General features: G+C 41.4%; 1 protein-coding gene across 27 annotated transcripts in view; it reads left to right on the top strand.

Moving 5' to 3' along the window:
• LOC105490530 (RIMS binding protein 2) overlaps nucleotides 1-13,959 on the top strand; it is a 404,804-nt gene that overhangs the window by 183,518 nt on the left and 207,327 nt on the right. The window contains exon 1 of one of the 27 annotated variants that reach the window (XM_011756260.3): nucleotides 265-428. The exons of the other annotated variants lie outside the window; for them this stretch is intronic. The gene's annotated coding sequence lies outside the window, so the exon portion shown is untranslated. Of the gene's footprint in view, nucleotides 1-264; nucleotides 429-13,959 lie in introns of those variants that run through there. 27 annotated transcript variants of the gene reach the window in all.

A 13,959-nucleotide genomic window follows, 5' to 3' on the forward strand; every position in this document is an offset into this window, starting at 1 on the left:
CAATCTTAATCTTATGGCACCACCCTGGCGTATGTGTCCCTCCTTGATGGAAACATTGTTCATCAGCTCGTGACTGCAAGTGTAACTTATGCCTGCACTTACCCATCTGTCAGTCTCCATAAAAACATGATTTTATGTAAATTTTCTTCATAAATCTCATACTGGGCACATGATTCTGCATCTTCTATTTTGGATCTGCATTGTGTTTTGAGATGCATCGGGGCTGACGAATTTTCCTTTTCCATTTCTCTATTGGGATTTTTCCACTCTTCCAGGATGCAGGTGCTTACACCTGCCTTTTGAGTACAAGTGTGAGTCCGCTGAAGTTAGTAGGGTTATGGGATGTGCTCACTTCTATTTCAACAGAGACTTCCCAGTGCTTCCAGCAGCTGGGCCAACTGACTGATGATCCTGCCAGCTCTGTACAGGTGAGCATGCTTCCCTGCCTTGCCAACACTGGGGATGGTCAGATTGGTAAAATGTGCACATCTGATGGGAATTCATTGTTTAAATCTGCGTATCCTGGATGGCTAGTGATGGCCATGTTTTCGTGTGCTCATTTGCCACTTGAGTTTATCTTTTGCTTGTCTTTTTATCAGTACTGTTTCTTGATATATTTTGAATATGAAATATGGTGCCAGTTTTGGTTTTAAAATTACGAGATAGACAAGTGGAAATTGTATTGCTTTACTGAATAGTGCTGCAACGGAAAACCTCATCTCTATAAACGAGGAGTATGTTCTTCTCCTTTTCCAGGAGGGGGTGTTTAAATTACTCCTGATAGACCACTTGAAGGGTGAATTCTACAGTTCTCATAGCTAAAACGTATCATTGTAATAATTCAATTTTTGAGCTGCCAAAATAACACTTCTCTGTTTGTGCTAAAAGAACACCAAATCCCATTAAAAATGGAAACACGTTCTTAACGTTGTTAATTATAATATGGTGCAACAGAACCACTGTTGGCGAATTCTTCTGTCATGCGACCATCTACATCTGTTTGTTCAGTTCTTTAATGACTGTTACTTACACATCAGACAATGATCAAACTACACGTTTGCTACCAAAAAAGTCAAGCAAAAGAAGTCAATGGCAGCCCTGCCACTGGCACACAAGGTGGGAGCCATCCCATGCTTACAGGAGTCCCTGGGGAAGCAGCCCCCAGCGCTATCACACCACAGGTGACCCCGTTTCTGGGACATGTGCACACCATCCAAACTGTCCTTAGAAATGCGAGAAACCTCCCCCAGATGGAAGGAGGGCATTGAAGGACACATCCTCCTAACTCCAAAGGGTGTGTCTGGAGCACAGCCAGCCCCACCTATGATGCTGAATGTCCCTTTGGGACCTCAGAGCTGAAATGGTTAAGGTAGGTTAGGTGTTGAGAGAGATGGGCCCTCAGCTGAAATGGTTAAGGTAGGTTAGGTGTCGAGAGAGATGGGCCCTCAGCTGAAATGGTTAAGGTAGGTTAGGTATCGAGAGAGATGGGCAGCAAAGTGCCCGTGTCGTCTTCTGCAAAATGTGAACGATATGGGTACCTACCTTAGGATTCCTCTGATTATTATGAGGGTTAATGGGTTAATGTTTGTCATATGCCTGGCACAAGTTAGCACTGTATACATTTTTCTTTTTTTTATATTTTTTAATAGAGACGAAGTTTTGCCATACTGGCCAGACTGGTTTTGAACTCCTGACCTCAGGTGATCCACCCGCCTTGGCCTCCAAAAGTGCTGGGATTACAGGTGTGAGCCACTGTGGCTGGCCAAATATTTCTTTTCTTTTCTTTTTTTTTTTTTTGGGATGGAGTCTTGCTCTGTCGCCCAGGCTGGAGTGCAGTGGCACGATCCTGGCTCACTGCAACCTCTGCCCCTCCAGGTTTAAGCAATTCTCTGCCTCAGCCTCCGGAGTAGCTGGGATTACAGGCATGTGCCACCACGCCCAGCTAATTTTTTTGTATTTTTAGTAGAGATGGGGTTTCACCATCTTGGCCAGGCTGGTCTTGAACTCCTGACCTCGGCCTCCCAAAGTGCTGGGATTACAGGCATGAGCCACCACGCTGGGCCCAAATATTTCTTAAAGAAAGAAAAATGTCTGGAGACCTTTCTTGGCAGAGGCTGCGGAGGGTGTGATAAGGAGCTGTCTCTTTATTCCTTCTCATTGACATTCCGTTTAGTTAAAAGGTTCGCTGAAAGCTTCTACAGGGATTATGTCACACTTATGTGCATACTGAACATATATATAGTAGCTGCTCAATTAAATGTTTAATTAAATTAATGTGCTCCTCCAAACAGTGTCTTTCCCAGCAATAGGATAAAATTCTCCTGTCTTTTGAGATTCAAGACCGTTGAGCATGTCTTTGAAGAAGTAGATCAATAACTCTCTTCCTAGTTACATATGCACAAAGAACCTGGGATGAATTCAGAGTGACTTTGGAGATAAGCGTTCTATGTGTGCTGGAAGATAATTGCATTACAGAGCTCATAAACCTCTCCCCAAACATTGAGGTCTCTAGACTGGGCTAAATGATGCCTCGGAGCTCAGCACTACTGTAATAACAAACTTAATTAAGGCATCAAGCTGGAAGCCAGGCTGGGCAGTAAATTAATTTTTAATCCATGGATGTAGCTGGCTTTCAACATGATGGATGTACCACAACCCAGAGGCTGCCAATCCAACGAGAAGTAAAAGATAATCACATTCGCCAGCTGTGTTTGCTTTTTTCTTTTTTGGCCTGCCCACTTTGACACCGTCCCCAGGGTGGGTGAGCAGCCAGTTGATATAGTTTGTCTGATTTCACTCAGGTGAGAGCTTCGGCGGCCTGGACTGACTCAGTTTTAGCTTGTGATCTTGACTGATCGTCCTTCTGGTTGGTTAAATCACATAGAGAATTAGCCTTGGCAGTAAGAGTGTTCACCAAATCCTGAATCCCAAACATGCCTGCTCTCCTGACAAAGTGTAGAAATGCCCACTGAGAGTTGAGCGTGGACTTGCAGATAATGTGCAGTTAGGACCCTGGCAGGAAATGAAGGGTGCACTCAGCTAGGGTTTGGAGACAGCTACAAGGGACAACTTACAGAGGTGTGGGCAGGTTAAGAGAACCAATAAGTAGTGATGCATACAGGGTCTAGCAACAGCGGGAAGCTGTTATCATCCCTAGACTTGGAAGCAGCAGCATTGTAGCAGCTTGGTGATCCCTTGGAGCTTTCAGTTAAATGAGTTTTCAGATGAGCTACTGGATAAGGGGCTTCTGGCTGATTTCAGTCAGGAGCATTATGTCTTAAGAACTAAGAGTATATATTGGTTTTAGGGTAAGGGGGCTTATCACAGGCCTGGAATGTGTTTGTGGGGAGAAGTTTATGGCGGTGTTGGAATGTCTCTGGGCAGAGGGGAGGTTCTGCCGGGGCTGACATCTTTCTGGCCAGAGGGGAGGTTATCTTGCTGGTGTTCTCTGGCTGGGGAGGGGTTTGGAACGTTTCTGGTCGGAGATGTTTTATGGTCATGCTGACCTTAGCCATTAGGCTGATGCCCTTTGGATTTCGGTGGGTTTTGATCAAGGTGAAACTTAAAATGGCAGTACTTGTCCAAGATGGCGTTGCTGCTGCTCTGTCAGTGCTGACAACATGTGCCCAAGGTGGTAGGGGCACAGGTGGGTTTTATACATTTTAGGGAGACATGAAATATCCATTGATATGTGTAAGATGTACACTGGTTCAGTCCGGAAAGGTGGGACAACTCCAGACTAGAAAGGTGGAGGCAGAGTGGGGGCCCCCAGGTCACAGGTAGGTAAGAGACAGACAGCTGCGTTATTTTCAGTTTCTGGTGAGCCTCTCCAAAGGAGGCGATTGGATATGCATTTCTCTCAGTGGGCAGAGCGGTGATGAATAGAACGAGGCAGGTTTGCCCTCAGCAGTTCCCAGCTTGACTTTTCCCTTTAACTTAGTGATTTGGGGGCCCCAAGAATTATTTTCCTTTTATAATAGTTTCACTTGGGTGAAAAATATAGGGATGAAATGGCTGGATAGAGGTAGGTGTGCATTTAACATTTGTAGAAACTGTAAAACTGTCAATATATACAAACATAACACATTCGAGTTAATCGCCAAATTATTTAAATGGTGGGGCCATTATGTACTCCGATTAGCAGTATATGAGAGTTCCAGTCATCTATATCCTTGCTAGTACTTGTATGCCCAGTGTTTTTAATTCTGGTTAGTTTAATGGGTAAGTCATGGTATTATGATATTTTGAGTTTTATTTGCACTTCCCCAGTGACTAATGCTATTGCTCATCTTTTCATGTGCTTATTTGCCATATGTCTTCTTGGGTGAAGTGTTTTTCAAATCAGTTTGCCCATTTGTTTAATTGGAGGGCTTGTTTTTTTATTGAATATTGAAAATTCTTTGTGTAATCTGCATACACTGTCAGATATATTATTTGCAAATGTCTTCTCCCGGTATGTTGCTTTTATTGTCATTCTCTTAATGATATCACTCAAAATGCAGAACCTTGTAGTTTTCATGACATCTAATTTACCAGTTTGTTCTGACAGAATGTACTTTTGTGTCAGATCTAAAACAACGTTTAAAGTCACAAATTGATTATCTATTTTGCGTTAATTTTTGCATATGATGTGAAGGATGTGTTGAAGTTCAATTATTGCATATGACTCTCCAATATTTCCATCACCATTTTTGGAAAAGATAATTCTGTCTCCATTGAATTCTCTTTGCATCTTTGTTAAAAATCAGCTGTAACAGCATGGTGGCTCACAACTATAATCCCAGTGTTTTGGGAGCCCAAAGTGGGAGGATGGCTTGAGCTCAGACATTTGAGGCCAGCCTTGGTGACACAGACCCCATCAAAAATTCCAAAAGAAAATCAGTGGCTAATACATTTGTGGGTTTATTTATGGGATCTGTATTATTTTTCAGTGAACTATTTGTCTATCTGATGTCATTACCTTACTACTTGATTACTGTAGCTTTATAATAAGCTTTAAAATAATATTCTCCAATTTTGTTTTTTTGGGGGGGTGTATTTTATATCCCTTGCATTTTAATGTGAATCTTCAGGATTAGCTTGTCAATTTCTACAAAAAAAAAAAAAAAAAAAGCATACTTGGATTTTGACTGGGTCATGTTGAATCTATAGATCAATTCTTTAAAAAATGACCTCTTAACAATGTAGATTCTTCCAATCCACAAACGCAAGATATCTCTCCACTTATTTAGGTCGTCTTTAATTTTTCTCAGCAATATTGTATAGTTTTCAGTTTGCAAGTCATTCATCTCTTTTGTCAAATGTGCCTGTAGGTATTTCATATTTGAAGGCTATTTTAATCTGTATATTTTTTAAACTTTAACTTTTTGTTTTTTGCTAGTATATAGAGATACATTATTTTTTGTATGTTGATCTCCTTTTCTCCTACCTTGCCAAATTCATTTAATAGTTCTTTGTAGCTCTTTTGTCAATTCTGTTGGATTTTCCACCTAGCCTATCCTGTTGTCTACAAATCAAGACCATTTTCCTCCTTCTTTTCCAGTCTATAAATGCTGTCTATTACTCATTCTTGTCATACTGCATTGGCTTAAACCTCCAGTAAAATTTTAAATAGAAGTGGTAAGGGTGACATCCTTGTCTTGTGTCCAACCTTAGGGAGAAGGCGGTCAATTTTTTACCTTAAGGTTGTTAATTGTAAGTGTTCCATAGACACTCCTTGTCTTGTGTCCAACCTTAGGGAGAAGGCGGTCAATTTTTTACCTCAAGGTCATTAATTGCAAGTGTTCCATAGATGCTCTTTATCTCATGGAGGAAGTTCCTTTCTCTTGTGTTGCAAGTGGTGTGATCAGTCACGGGTGGTGTCATTGCTCAGATACTTTCATGTGTGTGTCTAGTTAGAGATTCTTCTTTGTATAATGAATGACATTGGTTGACTTTTCAAATGTTAAAATAAACTTGCAATCCCGGGATAAACTCTATTTGGTTAAGATGAGTTATCTTGACCAGTCATGGTGGCTGATGCCTGTAATCTCAGCACTTTGGGAGGCTGAGGTGGGCGGATCTTGAGGTCAGGAGTTCGAGACCAGACTGACAAACATGGTGAAACCCTGTCTCTACTAAAAATACAAAAATTAGCTGGGCATCGTGGTGGGCGCCTGTAATCCCAGCTACTCGGGAGGCTGAGGCAGGAGAATCGCTTGAACCCAGGAGGTGGAGGTTGCAGTGAGCCGAGATCATGCCACTGCACTTCTCCAGCCTGGGTAACAGAGCGATACCCTGTCTCAAGAAAAAATAAGGGCTATCTTTTAAATACATTGTTGGATTTAGTTTTCTAAAATTGTGTTTATAATTTGTTTATGAGGCATAGTGACCTGCAATTTTGTTATAATGTCTTTGATTTTGGTATCAGGGTAACTAATGCTAGCCTCAAAAAATGAATTGGGTAGAATTCCTTTCCTTTGGTTTTTTGGAAGAGTTTGTGCAGAATTGGTATTATTTGGTCCATAAATAATTGTTAGAAATCCCCAGCAAAATTATCTGTGGAGTTTTCTTTGTATGAAGGCTTTAACTATACATTAAGACTCTTTAATAAACATGGAGCCACTGAAGTTATCTATTTCTTGAGTGGACTCTGGGCATCTGTATCTTCCACGAAATTCATCCATTTAATGTGAGTTATTTTTGTAGAAATACTTAGTTCAGATATATTGTTCGGTTATCTTTGAAAAACCTGACTGAAGAGAGCAGAGTGATTGCATGGCCTTTCCCAATGGCACAGGAATATCCGTGGGGCTGTTAGGGGCTCTTAAAAATGTGTGTTCTTATTTCATTTAACAAGTGTTACTGAGCACTTTGTCCCATGCACGGCATTACGTGCTGTGACTGTGGCAGAGAAGACAGAAAATCCTCTTTGCTGTGTATTCAGTGGCTCTAGGCTTCAGCATTTTGTGTGCTTGTGAATTCACTCTATGGTTTTCCTACATTGTGAGTGGGTGTTACTGACTATGGTGATGAGCCTCAGTTTCAGAGCCCTATAGCCAGGGTTCACATCCTGGTTTTGCAACTGATGGGCTATGTGGCCTTGGGCAAGGTTGTCTGAGCCTGGTTTCAATGCCTGTGAAATGGGAAGGTGGGGGTGGGTCATACTGTCCCTTTCTGGATTTTGTCAGCATCCTATGAGGAGATGAAAGTAACGCCCTTGGTGTAATGACGAGCACACGGTAAATGCACAGTAAACACAGGCTGTCGGCATTACTACCCATCGCATCCTAATGAATGGGTTTCCGTGTGTCTGTTTTCTGCCTCCCTGCCTACCTGCTTCCAGACAGTTGTGAGTTTAAGAACAAAATCAGCTGATTAGTTGGAACTGTGTGCACACTGAGGGTGAGTGGATGCAAAGGGAGGGTCTGAAATGGCCTCCTAGAAACTAAACCGTGTGATATCAGGGACAATGGCTTTTCAACATTGGTGTTGGTTACTGGGAAGGCTTTCTAGCATACTTCTGGGCTAAAGCAGTATGTTCAGAAACTGCACAACAGATGTTCAAAAAGAGGAGGTATCATGGTATCAGTGCGAGATTTCTGTGTTGGAAAATGCCACCAGTATCCACACTGGGCACGTTGAGTCCTTCTGCCTTTAAGCCCCTTGCACACTTGATTTCAGAAACTCAAGCTCTTGGTTCCTTAGCTGAACGCTGGCTGGAGGCATCGTGCTGCCCTCTCCCCTGCTCCCTGGCACGGGGCGTTTGCCCCGCTCAGCCCCAGGGTGCTGTATTGGAGCCAGAGTCTCCCGGAGGCGCTTCCCTCCCTTCCCTCTGCTGTGAGTGCATGCACATCTGTTTCTCACACAGGCTCTTTGCCGCTGCAGAAGCAATGACAGCTGTTAATTATTCAAGGCAAGGAGAGATGCTTGTTAAAGATGAAGTTTTAATAGCCTGAGTTTAGCTGTAGGGTAGCCCATGAGGCTTTGGGCATGGTTTGCTGAGAGAGATGGTTTAATCTCATGGGTGTGAGTACAGGCTCCAGAGCAGGACTTCCTGGGTTCAAATCCAGTCTTTGACTGCTACTAACTTTATGTCTTTAAAGGGCATTATTTAACTGGGCTGTTCTTTCGCTTGCTCAGGGGTAATATCTACTAGTGCCAATCTTATAGCTGTAATGGCCTTAACACAGGTAGTGTTTTAAACTAGTGCCTGATAGGGCGTAGAAGTTTAGCAAATGTGAGCAACCACCATTACCGTAATTACCATTGCTGTGTTTCATTGTATTTCTCCCTGGCAACAGTAGTTTGGCCTTCTTTGCTCGGGACATTCTTATCCCACCCCAAATTGAGATGGAAGATGATTTATGGTTAAAATAAATGCAAAATATCTCTGGGAGTTGTTTACTTTAGAACAATGGGTTTTTAGAGTTTTTGGGCCATAAATCATAGACATGTACATGGAGATATAGTAGTCACATGTACATACATACTTACACATACACAAACATACACCCCTTAAAACAAGCTTGTCCAACCCATTACCCATGGGCCACATGTAGCCCAGGATGGCTTTGAACACAGCCCAACACAAATTCATAAACTTTCTTAAAACACTATGAGATGTTTTTGCAATTTTTTTTTAGCTTATCAGCTATTGTTTAGTGTATTTTATGTGTGGCCCAAGACAATTCTTCTTCCAACGTGGCTCAGGAAAGACAAAAGTTTGGACACCCCTGCCTTAAAAGAGATGAGTATTATACAAGCAAACCTTCCTCTTTTATGTGCGATGCAATCTGGAGTCTTCTGCTCTACTCTACCTGTCTTACCTTCTGTCTTGTTCACAAGATACTGGTCATAATCCACTAGGTTGACCTGATCATGAATTGTGACCCACATTTTGAAGGACACTTCTCTGGCAAGAGCCCAGCCAGAGGTAGCTTTCTGGTGGTGAACAGTCTGAACTGGGAGTCGGGGGTCATTGCCAGGGTCTTGACATCACGTGACTATACAACATGACGGAAGGCTCTTCCCAAAAGTGAAACTCATTTTCACTTGGTGAGGTGAGGAAAGGAAAACAAGGCCAGCACATTCTCCAGCGTCTACAATGGACAGCTTGTACTTTCCTCCGGAACATTAGGAGGGCAAAAGGAAATTATTGGTGCTGAGTGTTTTATGGATCAAGACACAGCCTTCTGGTATTGCAAATAATCCTAACAGTATTTGTTGGGGTCCGTGCCGGGGGTGGTGGAGAATGAAAGAACACGCAAAAGACAAAGACACACAGAGAACATGGCGGCCGCGCTCAGAGCCTCCGCCTCACTTTATTTATACTCCATAAACCCCACGTCAGCAGAAAGAATGCAATGCAAAACAAACTTTCTTTTCCCAGATGTAACCTTCTACTCAGTTCTTTGTTTCTATGCTCTTCCTTATCTGCCCGCCTTCTTGGCGCCTACGGGAGTTCATTAAAAGTTCAGTTGGAGATACTGTCCTTGAGCCCTATCTATTCTCAGCATACTGTTTTCAAAGGCCCCTGCATTTCCCCCCCTTTTTTTTTTGGTTTTGCCTCAATCCTAAAAAGGTAGCCCATATTTGTTCTTGTGTTTTCTTTTGTTTTTGGAGGCGACGGAGGGAGCATTGAATCACCAAAAGAAGTAGACCCAATCCAAGTGCCCAAAGCAATATACTTCCAGAGATTGTAGAAATCCATGTCTTCATCTGGGTCCATGGGTTAAAGGCAGCAAGGCATTGACCCAGCTCCTGAAGGGTTACAGTTCCGGACAACACATGTAATTGTTGTCGAAATGCTTCGGAAATGTTCTGAGTGAGCTCTTGGATGTCCAAACTAATATTTTTATGGCCTACTAATAATTTTCGGATTACAGTCCAATTTTGAGAGATGTTAAAAGGCACAGGCGTTACACAAAATTGAGTGGAGTTCCAATCACATTGTAATGTCATCCGAGTACTCAGTACAGTGAGCTGATCTCCAAGCCATGTCAGTGCTTGCTCCATGTTGTCCAATCTTTCAGCAAGTTGAGAATCAATGTTTCGTTGTTGAAGCCATAACCGGTGAGATTGTTTATGCCATTGCTGCACAAATTCAGCATTTTGTATGCTTTGACGAAGAGCGAGTCCTGCTATGGCCGCAGTGGAGACGATGGCGACAAGGCTCATCACCGAGGCAATTATAAGTCCAAGGGCATGGAGGGTTCGCTGGAGAGAAGTCCAAATATAAGTCTCAAGAGGTGATGCCCCCCATGGTCGCGTAAGGTTAACAGGTAGCCAAATTTCCTTATGAGCCCTGAGGATATAAATATCCTCAGTAAAGTTGTGCCACCAGGAATGATTGAGGCAAGACAAAAATGTACATGTATCTGTACAATTAACAATCCCCGTAAGATTATCCCATGTCAAATTTCCTGCTAATAATAGGGCTTACGGACACAAGCAATAATATATCAGGAGGTATTCCGATATAACTGAATATGAAAGGAGTTATTCGGGTTAGAAAGATTAAGGGGCATATTCCCCACAAAAGTGCTATTGGCATTGCCTGCAGCTAACAACTTCCAAAAATAACTCTGTACTTCAGGCCTCCTTCACACCATACCAAGGTTTTATTACTGTTAGCAGCAATACTTTTATTTGCCCAGTGTCATTTCAAAGGTATGTGACTAAATTTTGTTTGAAAATCACCGTGCACACTTCAATCAGTTATTTGCATCCCATTGTATTCTAATAAAATCCGGGGTTTAGTTCCCCGACATTGTTGTCACTCCAGCACCTGAATATTAGGAGAAACCTCTAGAATAGGACAAAAAAGTAAAGAACTAGGAATAGTTTCATTACTATATACAGTATGATTATATTAAAAACTTCTAGTTACAATAATAACAGTATTAGCAGCCACATGACTATGATTATAACGAACAGCCCAAGCGTCATGCGATTTTCAGAGACAATGAGGACTATTTCCCATGCATATTGGAAGTGCTTCCACTCCAAATTGGTATGTGCTGATTATAATTGCTGTTTCCCGTTCTATGTTGTCCTTGTCCATATAGGGGGATGGCATCCAAGTAGTGTCATTGGTGAAAACCTTAATTTCCGCCTCCCCCCAGGCGACTCCCTGATACAAGGGTGGAAATTTCCGCCTCCCCCCAGGCGACTCCCTGATACAAGGGCGGAAAGGGAATATAAGTCCAATATTCATACAAAGCCTCACTAAGAGAAATAAGTCTCCCGCCGAGGCACATCCAACAAAGGAAGAAATGCATGCTGTATCCAGTTTTCTTTTTAACAGGGTTTCAATTGCCTTGTAGGAAACCACTCAGGTCCGCTCCCTGTAAGGACAAGAGCATAGCCCCATCCCTGTTTTAGAACTTGCCCTTGAACATACTTACCTTCTTCATTAGGATACCAAACCTTTAAACTGTCAGCGGGGACTATCACCGAGGGAGGTGAGGAAAGATGGGTTACGGCAGCGGAATCTTGCAATTGTCTCCATTGATTCAAAAAAGTTAAGGTAAAAAGAACCTTCAAAATCTGGTTTCAAAATCTGGTTTCTGGGGGGCTCATTTCCCCCTTTTTGTTTTGTTTTAATAGTTAAGTTTTTAAAGTTAAATTTGCGCGCTCAATGATGGCTTGACCTTGACTGTTGCCCGGGATACCGGTGATATGTTGAATATTGTATTGCTGTAAGAAAACTTGTAATTTACGAGAGACATAGGCAGGGGCATTATTAGTTTTAAGTATGAGGAATGCCCACGATGGCGAAATAAGCTAAGAGATGAGTAATAACAGAAATGAGAAAAGGTATCAATGGTATGATGAACATACTTTAATCGTCTAAAAGAAGGGACACCTCATGGATTAACCCCAGGATGGAAGGATGGAATGCTCAAAGGAGCACAGGAAGGACAAGCTCGAATAAGAGAACGAGCTTATTTATAAGTTAAATGAAACCATCGTTGAAGGCCAGAACTATTAGTGTGATGTAGAGTATATTTTCGTTCTGCAGCATGTAGGTGGCCTATTAAAAGCAAATCAATCTGAGTATTACCATGAACTAATGGTCCAGAAAGTTGAGAATGAGAACAAAGATGAGTGATGAATAAAGGAGCTCGACGTTGGCTCAAAGTAAAGGATAACAAAGAAAAGGATTTCTGAAGAGAAGAAGTAGCACAAAGAGGTAAAGTGGCCTGAGAAATATAAGAAGTAACATAAACGGCGTATTGAGAATCACTAACAATGTTACAACCAGTAGTAGGGAAATCAAGTAAGACCATGAGAATAGCAAACAATTCTCCCTGTTGCACCGAGGGATAAGGATAAACTGTAACTCAAGATTGATGAAGCTTCTTGCTAAGAATCAGAAGTTGCAAGAAGATAAGTGATCTGACTATGAGTGAATTGAGAGATAATTAAGGAAGGATCTCCTCCCCAAAGTTGTCGACAGTGATGCTGTCCTTTGATGATCAGTTCAGCTAAACGATCGATATAAGTAGCCAAGCGTTTAGATATTTTATTGGACAAAAAGATCCATTTTAGTGGTCGATTAGTTTGATGAATCATTCCTGTGGGAGAAGGTAAAGTATGAAATAAACAAAAGGAAGGGCCTTTTGAAGTTGCCCTTCAACAAGCTGGAGTTCCTGTAAAGCCAAAGGAGTTAAATGGCGTGAGTTGTCCAAGTGACTGTCTCCTTCTAGAATAGAAAAAAGATGCTATAACTGATATGTTGGTATTCCTAAAACAGGACGCATCCAATTAATGTCTCCTAGAAGCTTTTGAAAATCATTTAATGTTTTTAAATGATCACGTCGAATTTGAATTTTTTGGGGTCGAATATTTTGTGCCCCCAAGGTATAACCTAAATATTGAATAAGAAAATCCAGTTAAATTTTTTCTGTGGCAATATTAAGTGAGTAGAAAGAAAGCTGAGTTTGTAATGATACAAAAGCATCTTGCTGCTTTTCTCTGGTTTTAACTTTGTGGGATAAGGGCAGGATTAGGAAGACCAGGCTGTAAACTTTCCCTAGGTTTAATGTAAACATTTATAGTTTTAAGACAAGACAAAGACGGGAATTCCATGCAGAAATACGTGGCTTTATATTCCTCTCGGCCATTTGTTTTTTGACTTACTCTTTTAGAGTCCTAAGTATTTCTTTAAATAATGGTCACTGTTTCACCTAAATAGGAGTGGTGGCTATGAGTTTAAAGGATTGTAGCCCATTTTGAACATCTTATTTTTGGCAGCTGAGGAAATATGAGGAATGTTTAAAAAAGCAGCAAATTGTTGTGAAAGATCTTGTTCCCAAAAATTAATATTGATAGGAACAATATAAAAATTAAAAAAAACACTTGACCTTGTTGACCTTTAGGACCGACACAGGTTAAAGGTTCTACGTCTTGATAAATCACAGAAGCAGCACCCAAGCCAGTGAGTATAACTGAAACTTGTCTTTTTTCCCATTGTATAGGCTACTAATTTAAACAAATAATAGACATATTCACCCCCATATCAATTAACTCTTTAAAAACTATTCCATTAATATGCAATGAACATAAGGGCTTTTGATTAGAAACTAAAGTTTCCCAAAAAACAGTTTTTTCTGTGCTACCAAATCCTCCCTATTGAGAATACGTTCCCCTGCCTCTAGGCGTATAAATTGTGAAACTTGTACCATAATAAGAATTTTATTAGTAACATCAAGATCAATGATTTCTGGAATCATCATTAACTTCCATATAGCACTGTTGTTTTGACCTAACAAAAGTCCTACATGTCCTTTTGGCAAAGGGTCACACACTCTAATAGCTAATTTATATACTCCTCTATTAGGAGACAAAGTATAAGGCTGAGTAATAGCTAAGTCAGCAGCGGCGCTCTGCTTAGTTGCCGCATAAAGCTGAGAAACTGGGGTAAGGTGTGGGATCCTTAAGGAGGACTTGAATTTATTCCTTAATGTTGTAGGC

This window comes from Macaca nemestrina, chromosome 10 (genome assembly GCF_043159975.1).
Source record: "Macaca nemestrina isolate mMacNem1 chromosome 10, mMacNem.hap1, whole genome shotgun sequence".
NCBI classification, from domain to species: domain Eukaryota; kingdom Metazoa; phylum Chordata; class Mammalia; order Primates; family Cercopithecidae; genus Macaca; species Macaca nemestrina.